Source organism: Oncorhynchus kisutch, linkage group LG28, assembly GCF_002021735.2.
Source record: "Oncorhynchus kisutch isolate 150728-3 linkage group LG28, Okis_V2, whole genome shotgun sequence".
Classification (NCBI taxonomy): domain Eukaryota; kingdom Metazoa; phylum Chordata; class Actinopteri; order Salmoniformes; family Salmonidae; genus Oncorhynchus; species Oncorhynchus kisutch.
In genome coordinates this window covers 33,002,545-33,008,593 of record NC_034201.2, presented here as the reverse complement: position 1 = coordinate 33,008,593, position 6,049 = coordinate 33,002,545, and positions in this window count along the sequence as shown.

Below are 6,049 nucleotides of genomic sequence, written 5' to 3'. Positions count from 1 at the left end.
TTCATCAGATGACACTCACAGGACTTCATGTTACACAATACATGTATGTTTTGTTTGATAAAGTGCATATTTATATTTAAAAAATCTCATTTTACTCTCATTTTACATTGGCGTGTTACTTTCAGTAGTTCTAAAAAATATCCAGTGATTTTGCAGAGAGCCACATCAATTTACAGAAATACTCATCATAAATGTTGATGAAAATACAAGTGTTTACATTGAATTAGAGATATACCTCTCCTTAATGCAACCAGTGTGTCAGATTTCAAAAAAACTTTATGGATAAAGCAAACCATGCAATAATCTGAGTACAGCGTTCAGACAACAAAGCAGCCAAAAAGATATCCGCCATATTGTGTAGTTAACATTAGTCAGAATAGTATTATAAATATTCACTTACCTTTGATGATCTTCATCAGAACGCACTCCCAGGAATCCCAGTTCCACAATAAATGTTTGATTTGTTCGATAAAGTTCATAATTTATGTCCAAATAGCTTATTTTGTTTGGGCGTTTGGTAAACAAATCCAAACACACGTTCAGGTCCAGCCGAACGTCGGACGAAAAGTTTTAGAAAAGTTCTGTTACAGCCCGTAGAAAGTTGTCAAACTCAGTATAGGATCAATCTTTAAGATGTTTTTATCATAAATGTTCAATAATGTTCCAACCGGAGAATTCCTATGTCTGTAGAAAAGCAATGGAACGAGAGCTAACTCTCTCGGGACCGCGCGTCAGAGCTCAAGCACTCTGCCAGACACCTGGCTCAATCCCCTCTCATTCAACCCCACTTCACAGTAGAAGCCTGAAACAACGTTCTAAAGACTGTTGACATCTAGTGGAAGCCTTAGGAAGTGCAATATGACCCCATTTACACTGTATATTGGAATGGCAAAGAGTTTAAAAACTACAAACCTCAGATTTCCCACTTCCTGGTTGGATTTTTCTCAGGTTTTCGCCTGCCATATGAGTTCTGCAATACTCACAGACATCATTCAAACAGTTTTAGAAACTTCAGAGTGTTTTCTATTCAATACTACTAATAATATGCATATATTAGCATCTGGGGCAGAGTAGCAGGCAGTTTACTCTGGGCACCTTATTCATCCAAGCTACTCAATACTGCCCCCCTGTCACCAAGAAGTTAAGTAAAATATTTACCAAACTAAAGTAAAAATAATAAGAAGGTAACACAATAAAATAACAATAATGAGGCTATATACGGGGGTACCGGTACCGAGTCAGTGTGCGGGGGTACAGGTTAGTTGAGGTAATTTGTACGGGTGAAGTGACTATGCATAGATAATGAACAGTGAATAGCAGCACAAAACAAATGGAGGGGGAGTGTCAATGTAAATAGTCTGGTGGACATTTGATTAATTGTTCAGCAGTCTTATGGCTTGGGGGGGCTTTGTATGCATCTCTGTTTGTGGCGTGAAGTTGGTCTAGAGTTGTTTTCCCTCTGGTTGCACATGTGATATGCTGGTAAAAATGTGGTAAAACTGATTTAAGTTTGGCTGGAATTAAAGTCCACGGCCACTAGGAGCGCCGCTTCTGGATGAGCATTTTCTTGTTTGCTTATGGCCTTGTAGAGTTGGTTGAGTGTGGTCTTAGTGCCAGCATCGGTCTGTGGCGGTAAATAGACGGCTACTAATAATATTGATGAGAACTCTCTTGGTAGATAGTGTGGTCTACAGCTTATCATAAGGTACTCTACTTTAGGCGAGCAATATCTCGAGACTGCCACTAATCTCCACCATGGCAAAACTTTTGTGTTCTTGTTAAACCACAATTTGGAGCATATACCACCCATTTTAAAGTCAATTTGCTCATTGTAATGCACCTGACATAATGTTAAATAATTATTTGCCTATTATTTGCCTATAGTTTCCTTGGCATTTCATTTTAATTATTGCGATAGGCTCACGTTCTACCTGTACGGCGTACCCCCACTATTTATTTTGGACTGGGCTGGACTGTACCCGCTTATTTTCTCCCCTGCTCTCACCCACTTTTCTCCAATAACATGTCAAGGACAGATAGAAACATTTCTGATTATATGAGGAGTCATTTCTGTCACCAGTGATAGCAGTGATTGTGGCCAAGTTAACACTGTTGATGATACAATGGATGTTGATCGTAAAATACAGTGTCAGCATTCTTATTGATGTAACAGACTGAGATTGTACTGGAAAAACTTACCCCACAGCTTGAAAAGTTGTCAATGGCGCCATTGAATTGAATCCTTTTCAGTGGTGTTTCCACAGTTAGTACGTTGTCAAGCAGGACAGTCACTTGTGTTGGTGAGGCAGAAGTCAAGTAATAGCAGTAGGGGAGAGTGGGGTAAGTTGAGCCAAAGGGTTAATCGAGCCACCCCTTGTTTCTAGGAAACCATAAACAAAATGAATCATGTGACCAAATATATAGGGAGAGGTCAGCATTTCATGGAGTCTGTGAAGGAAGTGGTAAGGAAATATTATTTTCAAAAAGTCGAATGTGTTATAGGTTTCATGATGCTCGTATCTAAACCAAAGTAGATAGTTTTAAGATTGTTTTATACATTATAGAGCTACAATATGAGGTCTTAAACCTCACATGAAAGTGCATCCTTGTGCATCCTTGTAGCTCTGTGGGTTAATATAGACAATGGCCACCATACCCAATATAAATTATGATGTAAATTATTTTGTCAGTTTTCGGAATACTATACATTGTATTTTGGCAATGTGTCATGCATATGAACTCAAGATGCATTTGTATTCTTACAGAGAAGATATAAAACAAGCAGGTGTCTACCTGCCCTTGAGGTTCTTGAGAGCAACTAGCTCTCACAGTCTCAGGTCAGAATTAGATGTTCATCCATGTTTCTCAAATTTCAAAGTTGTTCCAAACATCAAATTTAGATTTTTTAAGGATAGGGTTAAATTTAGGCATTGACTCAGAAATCCTAACCTTAGGCATGAACTCAGAATGGTTAAGGTAAAGGTTATGGATAGGCTTAAATCAAAATACCTAAAACAACTTTCTATCGCTGGATTCAAACTGCCACCTTGGGAATCAGAGGCATATGCTTACGCCCATCTGCCATCCCCGTCTACAACACCCTCACAAAACCAAAACCTACTTTTAAGGTAGCAGCGCTCACTGTTGCCCCTAATGGCCGGTTTCCACTTCATCTCCCGATGTCCTCAGACGAGGATGGATGTCGAATACTGACTTGTATCACGGGTGACCTGGCTGCTTGAGAGAGCAGCCAAAGAAGTGAGAGAAGGGAAGAAGTCCATTCGAGCAGCTGCAAGAGATGAAAAAGAAAATTGGAAGAAAAAAATATGTAGACACTTACCCCAAAGCGGCTCAACTTACCCTGTCCCTACGCTCAATTTACCCTAAATTGTGCCGAGAGACCACTTTTTTTTGGACAAGCTATTTTTTTAAACTATTATGTTTACATGAATCCTGTTTTATTTCCAGTGATACACAAGATTCTGAAATGCAGTACCAGTCAAAAGTTTGGACACACCTACTCATTCAAGGGTTTTTCTTTATTTTGACTATTTTCTACATTGTAGAATAATAGCGAAGACATCAAAACTATGAAATAACACAAATGGATTCATGTAGTAACCAAAAAAAGTGTTAAAGAAATCAAAATATATTTTAGATTCTTCAAATTAGCCACCCTTTGCCTTGATGACAGCTTTGCACACTCTTGGTATTCTCTCAACATGCTTCATGAGGTATTCACCTGGAATGCATTTCAATTATCAGGTGTGCCTTGTTAAAAGTTCATTTGTGGAATTTCTTTCCTTAATGTGTTTGAGCCAATCATTTGTGTTGTGATAAGGTAGGGGTGGTATACAGAAGATAGCCCTATTTGGTATAAGACCAAGTCCATATTATGGAAAGAACAGCTCAAATAAGCAAAGAGAAATGACGGTCCATCATGGTTGAATTGCTGCAAAGAAACCACTACTAAAGGACACCAATAATAAGAAGAGACTTGCTTGGGCCATGAAACACGAGCAATGGACATTATACCGGTGGAAATCTGTCCTTTGGTCTGATGAGTCCAAATTGAGATCTTTGGTTTCAACCACCCTGTCTTTGTGAGATGCAGAGTAGGTGAACGGATGCTCTTTGCATGTGTGGTTCCCACCGTGAAGCATGGAGGAGGTGGTGTGGGGGTGCTTTGCTGGTGACACTGTCAACGATTTATTTTGAATTCAAGGCACACTTAACCAGCATGGCTACCACAGAATTCTGCAGCGATACACCATCCCATCTAGTTTGGGCTTAGTGGGACTATAATTTGTTTTTCAACAGGACAACGACCCAACACACCTTTAGGCTGTGTAAGGACTATTTGACCAAGAGTGATGTAGTGCTGCATCAGATGACCTGGCCTCCACAATCACTCGACTTCAACCCAGTTGAGATGGTTTGGGATGAGTTGGATCGCAGCGTGAAGGAAAAGCAGCCAACAAATGCTCAGCATATGTGGGAACTCCTTCAAGACTGTTGGAAACCCATTCCAGGTGAAGCTGGTTGAGAGAATGCCAAGAGTGTGCAAAACTGTCAAGGCAAAGGGTGGCTACTTTAAAGAATCTAAAATATTTTGATTTGTTTAACACTTTTTTTTGGTTACTACATGACTCCATATTTGTTATTTCATAGTTTTAATGTCTTCACTCTTTTTCTACAATGTAGAAATTAGTTGAAATAAAGAAAAAACCCTTGAATGAGTAGGTGTGTCCAAACTTTTGACTTGTACTGTATATGTAGATATCTTTCTTAGAAAGAATACTATATTTCCCTTGATGCTAAATGTGAAAAAATCTCCACATTACCCCTCTCTCCCCTACTGCTAAATTATCACAATTGAAGGAGACATCAATTGTGTGTTTGTATTTTTCAAGCATTGTTACAGGAGGAGAGAACCACAGAGGTCGACCAATCTCTCACCACCGGTGTGGTGAGAGAACTAGATCCGGTGGAATATGACAAAACGAGCGCTTATTTCAAAGAGCGCTACTTAAACCACGCACCATTGAGCAGAGCTTGGCATGTGTGACTGGGACATGTTTTAATACTATTAAAATCCTCTCATTTTACAGTGGGTCTGCCATGGTTCTGTGTAGCCTAGTTATGCTCATATTTTTTGAGACCGATGTATTGCAGTTAATTTAGTCTTTGACTTAATAAGTTAAACGTCTTTGAGTAGTAAACAGGGAAACAACAACGATTGAGTCCCAGACAGTTCACAATAGAACACACCGAATGGGGGCATCGTGTATTACCAAAATTATTCGGATCATCTGGTTACCACCAGTGTTTGGAATATGATGAGCTCGTTGACAATACAGAACATGGGATGTCTTTTTACACAGGAATTTATTTGTCAAAAGTCCGCAGTGGTTCTGTGTAAGCTATCTATTTATATTGGAGAAAGGTTCAAAGCAGTGAATGTCATCTATTAATGTACTTTTATAGTATTTCTAAGTAGCAGCCATACAACAGCCAGGGAAACTTATTGTACTCACCTTATGATAGAACATTCGGATTTTTCTGCCTGACAGTGGCGCTCTTTACCTGAATTATTAGGATTTCCTGGTGATCACAACAAAACTACTTATTTTGCTCAAATTGAGAGAGAATTAAATGGTGTTTTCCTTGAAAAGATGGGTCTTGCCAGAATAGAACACCCTCACCCAAACACTCAGATACTTGGATTCCATTATTTACCATGACGTCTTTATGAAAAGCCTTGAAGTGTTAATACTTTCTGGATATTGTCAAAGTCTGCTGGCCATTAATAGTGGTATTGCTCTTTCCTTATTAAAATTGTGAATAACGGCAGACAATTTTCAAGTAAGACAATGAAGACAAGGTTAGAGATTTAATGTAAGTGTGACTTTTTCCCCTAATGATTTCCTAAGGCTGAGGTATTTTCAGTTATCAGTAATTCCATACCAATGCTAGATGAGGCTGAATGGCAACACCATCACACAACTGCAATGCAACAAATGAATCTCATTAGTACATGACTGTTCAG